Source organism: Pygocentrus nattereri, chromosome 15 (assembly GCF_015220715.1).
Source record: "Pygocentrus nattereri isolate fPygNat1 chromosome 15, fPygNat1.pri, whole genome shotgun sequence".
In the NCBI taxonomy this organism is placed as follows: Eukaryota; Metazoa; Chordata; class Actinopteri; order Characiformes; family Serrasalmidae; genus Pygocentrus; species Pygocentrus nattereri.
In genome coordinates, this window is record NC_051225.1 from 8,571,222 (window position 1) to 8,579,255 (window position 8,034).

The window sequence follows — 8,034 nt, forward strand, 5'->3', positions numbered from 1 at the left end:
CTGTTCTGTTTTTTCTGTTTTCTGTTTATTTTTCTATCATTTGAGCACAACAGTTGTTCTTTACACTGTGTCAAAATTCCAGGATGAATGGACTGATAGAAACGGGCTGGAATTAATAAAAATGTGTTGCGTTGACTTGCATTTAAAGTAAAAAGTGTTTTTGCATTCTCCTGTAAAGTTATCATTTTGAATACGTTTTGTTTTTTTTGCTATTTAAAGTTTCAGGCTCAGTCTCATTTTACTGAGCATGAGGATCAGGACAAGGTGACTTGGCATCAACAATATTACAGCAGTAGAATTTGGCGCCTTAAAATAGCTATCTATATAAGCCCTATCAACTAATGACATCACTGTTTTCCCACAGTCTATTTGTAAAATGCTTTGGCTAGCATGTTTTCCACGCTTGTCGTGTCGAAAAATTTCTGACTCTTGTCCAGTAAACCTTTCAGATAAAGTATATATATATATATATATATATATATATATATATATATATATAACATCTGTTTCTCTGCATACTTTGTGAGCCCCCTTTCACCCCGTTCTTCAATCTTCAGGAGCCCCAAAGGACCACTACAGAGCAGGTATTCTTTGCGTGGTGGATCATTCTCAGCATTTGAGTGACACTGACATGCTGCTGAAGTTTTTAAACACAGTGTCCACTCACTGTCCACTCTACTACACACTTCTGCACCTTGTATAAGTAAAGTCAGAGACAGTAGCTCATCTGATGAAGCAGAGTTTGTGTTAATCATCCTCTAGTCCTTCATCACTGGTCACAGGACACTGTTGGCTGGATGTTTTTTGGTTGGTGGACTATTCTCAGTCCAGCAAAGACACTGAGGCATTTAAAAACTCCAGCAGCACTGCTGCGTCTGATATACTCATACCAGCACAACACACACTAACACGCTACTGGCACGTCAGTGTAACTACAGTGCTGAGTATGATCCACAATACAAATAATACCTGCTCTGTGGTGGTCCTGTGGGGGTCCTAACCATTAAAGAAAAGGGTGAAAGGGGGCTAAAAAGTATGCAGAGAAACAGATGGACTACAGTCTGTAATTGTAGTGCAGGCAGTTCTATTGAACCAAACTAAGGCCTACACAGCATCTACATCCATTTCCACCTGTGGACTGAATGTAAGACATGTTGGTTGGTTCAATTTTTAGTACTTTCGGTCGTGTGGTTCAGTGTTTGATCGCCTGCTTCGTGGTTTAAACATTTTTATGCCATCCTATCACGACCTACAGAATAAAATATTGCCAAGCATTTTATACATAGCAGCTCTGTGCCTTTAAAACGAGCCTAACTACTCTAGCGCCAGTGTAGCCTGGCGTTATTGATTGGGTGTAAGAGTGGAACTGAGCCGCCAATGTGGAGCGAGAAGGCGGCAGAGTGGCGGGCTGCTTAGCCAATGGCACATGCAGTGGGCGGGGCTATGGTAATTTCTACATAAGCTGATGCTGCTGGATGAAGAGCTGGAGATGGAGTGAGAAGCGCGGCGAATATTAACGCACGAAGCTGAAGGAGGAGTTCAGAAAGTGACCTTTACTCACACTCATACTACAGGACCAGGTGAGAGTTCACACTTTATCACCAGGATTTCACGCGTTAGCCCGATAACGGGAGTAAAAATTACCGCTCTTAAAAAAGTTACCGTCTCCATCGCGTTGACGTGGTAAAGTTACTATGGCAACTATGCGTTTTTCTTTTGATTCCCTGCGTATGTAAGTTAACGTAAATGACCGGCAAAATATTCTATAGCCTGTTCCTCAAAATGACGCGGCATAATTTACATATAACACTCAGTCTATGTAGGTAATGTTTTTGTGACGTCTTAGCTGGAACCAGTCTTAAAGGGGAATTCCACCGAATTTTTCAAAATTGTCTCCATAGTTCTGCGGTTAGGATATGAACAAAGTCATTCGGAGTGATTTGATATGAAATAATTAATTCGTAGAGAAACTTATCAACAAAAGGTTTCTTTACAGTGGTGCTGATAGGAACCAGAGGTCTCAATGCAGATATAGCCATTTTATTTACTATCCCAAAGCACCAGTGAAGCTGTCTTCTGAGTTTAATTAGTTTAATTAATTGAGATGTTAATGGTCAAGTTTTCTTTGGGGACTATTTTGCCTTAGAACATCCTTCATGTATCCCTCCACCATGGATGGATTAAAATACAATTTAGACCAAACCTTTGTCACACAACCACTGTAAAATCTGTGACATCAGGCAGTGTATTCATAACTATTCCATGTAATAACTTTCTGTGAGGGAGAGGTGGATGTCTGGTTCCTATCACCACCGCTGTGAGCAATTCGGATTTGGTAAGTTTCTCTAAAACAGAACTGACTGTCCCTGTTGACATGTTAACCACTTAATCATGTAGAAATTTTGAAAAATCCGTGGATGTCCCCTTTAAAAGACTTTAAAGGCATTTATCCAAGCATTAGCCAATTTTTCAAAATTGAAACATAATTTAATGGTTAAGATGTAAATAAAGTTATTCAGATTGGTTTGATGTGAAATATTTAATCCAAAAGAAATTTCCTCGTCAGAGCTGTTTACTGGTGGTGGTAGGAACCAGATGTCTGAGGAGTTTAATGCCTCAAAATGCTCCCTCACGGGAATGTATTGCATGAAATAGGTATGAATATGCTGCCTGATGTCTGAGACATCATTTTAGAGCAGTGTTGAGACAAGCTTCTAGTCTAAAACTTGTTTGCTTGTTTGTTTACTTGTTTATTTTCATGGCTCAGAGGTACATACAGGGCATTCTAAGGTAAAACAGCCTTCCATGATTTCAACATTACACACAAAACTCAGCACACATGTGTAGTTTCACAGGTGGTTTTGAGTAAATAAAATGGCTATATTTGTGTTGTAGACATCGTGACCCCTGGTTCCTATCAGCACCACAGTAAAAAAATCAGAGATGGTCAGTTTCACTGCAGTGAACCATTTCACATCAGACCACTCTGAACGACTTGGTTTACATCTTAACCACAGATGTTCCTTTTGATCCTTTTAGAAAAAGACATTAAGTTATAAAGACTTAAAGGAATGGCTCACCCAAAAATGAAATTAACACATTTTTCCTCCTAAGTGTAGTCAGTCAGTCTAGAAATGTTTGCTTGGAATGACAAGGCTAACGTAAGGAAAAAGGCATTAGGATTTCATTAGGTTTTTAGCTATTTTAGCCTTAGTGCAAGACTAAAGGAACTTCAAACAGTAAAGGTGTCAGGGCCGATCAACTACATTAGGTCTAAAGAAGAAAATGTGTAAATTTGATGTTGTGGTGACCCGTGCCGTTCATGGCTTTGCCAGACTACATTTCAAACCTACCAGCTAGAGATTTGTCTTGCTGATAGTGGTCATGCTGATGCAAAAGCAACAGTATATAACATTACCATTACCTAGGAGTACAGCATAATTTACGCTTAATAACATGCAATTAAACCTCTAAACTTTGTTGAAGATAAAAGTAAGTGTTTAGCTGTAGTTCACTCTGCTTAGGTGGTACATATGCATGCCTTATGATCTTCAGGTAGGCCGAAAGTAATGTGACAAAGTATTGTATTCTTGTTACGATGCACTTTTACTGATCTGTTCAGAATTTCAGACAAAATTGTGGCCACGTGAAGACGCTCACACAGCTTTGATGACAATTAAAGCAGTGTTCTATTGTTCACACGTCGTCTTTTGTGGTGCAACACTGGCTTACCAGAATCTAAAACTAGGGTGATCTTATTATCTTATTATCTACTGTAACATTATGCCTGATAGACCTGCAGTCACTTGCGCTGATATTTCTATTGCTAGCACTTATTACAGTACATGCTTATCACTTAGAAATAGAAGTACCAGTGCACTCATTAAGGTGCTTATATCACTTCTTCCTTTAGGCACAGCTGCTTTAGTGTGCTTGTCTTTTTTATCATTATTCCATCTGCTGTAGAGAACAGACCTCAAAGAGGTGCTGGAGAATTACCCTTGATGTATAGAAATGAGTGCGTTGAGGAAATCTGTATGACACCAAGAATACACGCTATTAAAGCCATGTTAGCTATTATACTAGGTGTATAGGCTGTCTAGGGCAGCAGATCAGGCCTTGACCCCATGTGCAAGACCAAAATTATGTAATACTCCATGCTTCTTCATGAGCATCTTCAGGAGCTTAGCATATTCTCTTTCTTCTAAGCTTTGGCTGTTATACAGACTGTCTCAGACTTTCTCATGACTTTGCACAGGCCTTGTGGATGTGGATGTATGCCTTTCGTATGCAAATAGGAGCCTTTCTTGCTATTTTTGGCCTAGTTTAGTTTCTCATCTCACTCGTCTCGTCTCCAAGGAGCAGGCTTGAGGGTCCAACAGTTAATACCTGAAATTGGCTTCTATGGTGAGTTGATTTCAAATCATAGAGGTAAACAAATGACCTGAAATAATATTTTCTGTGCTGCCTGCACTGCCCCAGTGCTGTCTAAAATATTGTACAAGTCAAACCAGTGAGGTTTGCTATTAGCACAAACTGTTTGAGACTTATTCAAGACTATCTACACATCTACATGAAGCCAAACTTGTTGTCAACCTGGCACTTTCTGAACCGTATACCAGGCAAGGAACCATACCGATACTGAGTAACCATATCAGAGCGAAATTTCCATTTTTTAACCTCCATTTGTTTGTTTTCTATTTTTTGGAATATTCTAGCTGGCCTTTGCATTGCGTTAAAATACATCCAGATAATAGGAGTAATAGAAATGATCCAAAATTACTTTATAACCCTTACCCCAATCATTTCAATTCAGTTTGGAAAGTTACCTTTTTGGAGATATGAGGTTTTGTTCCGACAGCAACGATATGAGAGATATTAGTTGCTGTAATTTTACTAGGGTTCTTCTAAGATTTTTTTAAGGTTCTCGTAAGATTCGTGATCTCGCTTACTTTTTGAACTGCAGCGGTTTCAACTGTCCATGATGAAACTGTTTGTTGTTGGTGCAGAGGCGCTGTTGGTCCTATGAGGGTCACAGCAATTAGTCTGCTCTGGCCCATGTGGGAGAGTGTGGCAGAGAGCTGTGGCACCATTGTGTCGTCTTTTCCACTGCCTGGCCTCATAGGAAGCTGAGCTGGTAAAGGCTGGAGCTGGGGGAAAGCAAAAACGCGCAATAGTTGCATGAGTGTACAATACCGTCAGTGAACATGGTCTCAAACTCGTAAAACTGATGGTTCTAGGAAGGGTTCTCTGGAGCAATGCCATAGAAGAACCACAGATACACTGAAGAACCCTCCAGTGGGTAATTCTTTAAAGAACCAATTTTTGTGAATTTGTGGGAATGATGTACTCTTTAAAGCTTAAAGAACCTCCTCGTAATGTAGACCATCTATACCAATTAAAGACCCGACTTGACCGTTTGGGAACCTTTGTTTTTAGATTGTTCTCACAGGGGTTTACACTAAGCAATTATGACAATTGAATGATTATAGTCTGCAGAATTGTTGGGGTAAACAGTATCATCATGATCCAAATTCAGTACCCTGTGTGAGCGTTTTAGGGCCTTACCTTGTAGTTCGTGAGTATTATACTTACCATATAATTACTCACTGGACTAGTGTCTGATATTACTTCATAATTTATAACAATATCTATGATTTGCAAATGTAAAACTCTTAACAGTCAGTGGTTCTCCACATTTGTTTAATTGGAAACCAAAAATATTGCCAAAGTCCCACGTTAGCCCCTTCTTCTAAACAAGCTTGTCTATTTTCCTCGCTACCAACGTTCAGATCTCAGGTACTGGAGTTACATGGAGTTTTGTATTTGCATATTTCCCATATTATGGGAATATTATATATAGTGCAGTCACATCTAATGTTTACACTTTTGAACTAAGCATAGATTAGAATGATTGTACAAATGGAATGAATAAAAATGTAATTTATGATGGGATTTGATGATGTTATATATCGGCTCAAAGCTAATTCACATGAAGTTTAATTTATCAAACCTGTAAACACAAAATGCAATTCATTGTTTCTGGTCCTGCTCTAAATTTGAACTTGAAGTGAAGCCAGACTTGTCTCAGACAGCGTCAGAGATGTGGGGCATTATAATTTTTGCATTGCCAAAAGTTAATTCAAAGAGAATTGTCATGGAGGTGTAAACATAGAGCATAAAGAACACAAATAGTGGTTTGATTTGAAATGGTTCATTGTTGCAAAGCTTACCAGCACTGATTTCTTTAAAGTGGTGGTGATAGGAGCCCAGGGTCACAATGGGCTTCATTTGCCAATATCTTGCTTTAAGAAAGTTTTTTCTTAAATTTGTTCTTGAGAAATGTCCTAAGAAAAAGTCTACGTCAGATTCATGACGTGTTCTTAAGCCTGTTATGTCTTGTGTTTTTGCCTGGGTTTGTGTGCAGAATTGTTCTCACCTTTGTGCTCTTGTGTGTGTGGATTGTGTTCTTACCTAAGAACAATCCTAAATAGAAAACACTGGTGAATGTCAGAATCAGAGTCAGAAAAATTTCGTAAAGTGGGCTTTACGAAATTTACTCTTAAGAATGGTTGGTGAATGAGGCCCAATGTCTACAACGCAAATATAGCCATTTTATTTACTATCCAAACCCACCAGTGAACGGACGTGTCATTTTTGATATGCAATGTTGATAATGATAAATTAAAACACATTTTTCCTAGGAGATTATTTTGCCTTATAACACCCTGCATACACCTCTCATCCATTAATTCATATAAAAAATGTGTTTTAAGCCAAAACCTTCCCCAAACTATTGTGAAACAGTGTTTCAGGCAGTGCACTTGTGCTTTTAGACGTCTGGTTCCTATCGCCACCACCATGAACAGTTCTGACTCTGTACGTTTTTTACGACTACTATGGTAAACTCTTAAAAATGATGGTTCTTCGAGGGTTCTTTAGTAAAGAAAATGGTTCTATATAAAACCATGAACACTGCACGATTAAAGAGTTTTTGCATGGTTAAATTGTTCTTCATATTCATGGAGAATGTGCTGTAGATGGTTCTATATTCATCTTTTTAAATAGGGTTCTGTATAACACCTAAAGGGGTTCTTCTGTTGATATTTCACATTGTAACAATAACAAACCCCTTTTTTCAAGAAGGTTCTATAGACTATAGGTTCTTTAGAACTATATACAACACATTCTCCTTCAATCTGAAAAAACATTTCATGATGCAAGGAACCCTTTAAGCATGCATATAGCACTAAAAAGGTTCTTCTATTGTTACAATATCAAGCCTATAATAATAAATGAACCCTTTTTGTGCTATATACCCATAAATCATATAAAGGATTGTTTGATTGTTTATGATTTTATATAGAAGCATTTTCTTTACTAAAGAACCCTTGAAGAACCATCTTTTTTGAGAGTATACATCTCCAAAAACATCTAATGTATTCAAGTTTAATGTCACAAAAGTACAGCTCCAGTACTTTGAGGTGTAAACGTATACATTCACATAATATGTCATCTGTTCTTGAATCAATGTGCAGCCTTGCTTAAGGATTCAGTTTTGTGTCTGCGCTGGTGAATAAGAGGAACCTTAGAGTTTAAACTTAGAGACAGACGTGAAGGTTTGCGATAGAGATCTCTTGATAAAGACCACTTCCCTGCATCTCTGTTCATATCTGTACACAACAACTGTCCATGGCTGAGACCCAGTCACCTGTGAAGTTTTAAGGTGCGAGTAATGAAGCTTCACAAGCGGCTTGGAGCAGCATCTTCTTTATAAGGTAAGAATGGCGCACAATCTGGATTCCTCTGGATTCCTCATGCGTCTGGGTGCCAGGAGTGGGCGAGAGGGCAGCGGGCACTGCTGGGTCATGAGAACCTCGGCACCATATCCGCTCACCATTGGGTTAGAGGGTCTAAAAATAGGGGAGGTCAAACATGTCTAATATTGGGGGGAGGGGGGAGTTGGGTGGTTGGTGGGGGGAAGCGGTGGAGCTCCCTGAGGCTTTTGCATCATCAGTGGACACACTGGGGACA

General features: G+C 39.0%; 1 protein-coding gene across 3 annotated transcripts in view; it reads left to right on the forward strand.

Annotated features, from left to right (window-relative positions):
* The first annotated feature begins 1,468 nt into the window (after window positions 1–1,468).
* mef2b (myocyte enhancer factor 2b) overlaps window positions 1,469–8,034 on the forward strand; it is a 26,716-nt gene continuing 20,150 nt past the window's right edge. For 2 of the 3 annotated variants that reach the window (XM_017701243.2, XM_017701245.2), the window contains exon 1: window positions 1,469–1,580. The gene's annotated coding sequence lies outside the window, so the exon portion shown is untranslated. Of the gene's footprint in view, window positions 1,581–7,729; window positions 7,779–8,034 lie in introns of those variants that run through there. The other variant, XM_017701244.2, reaches the window with a different exon arrangement.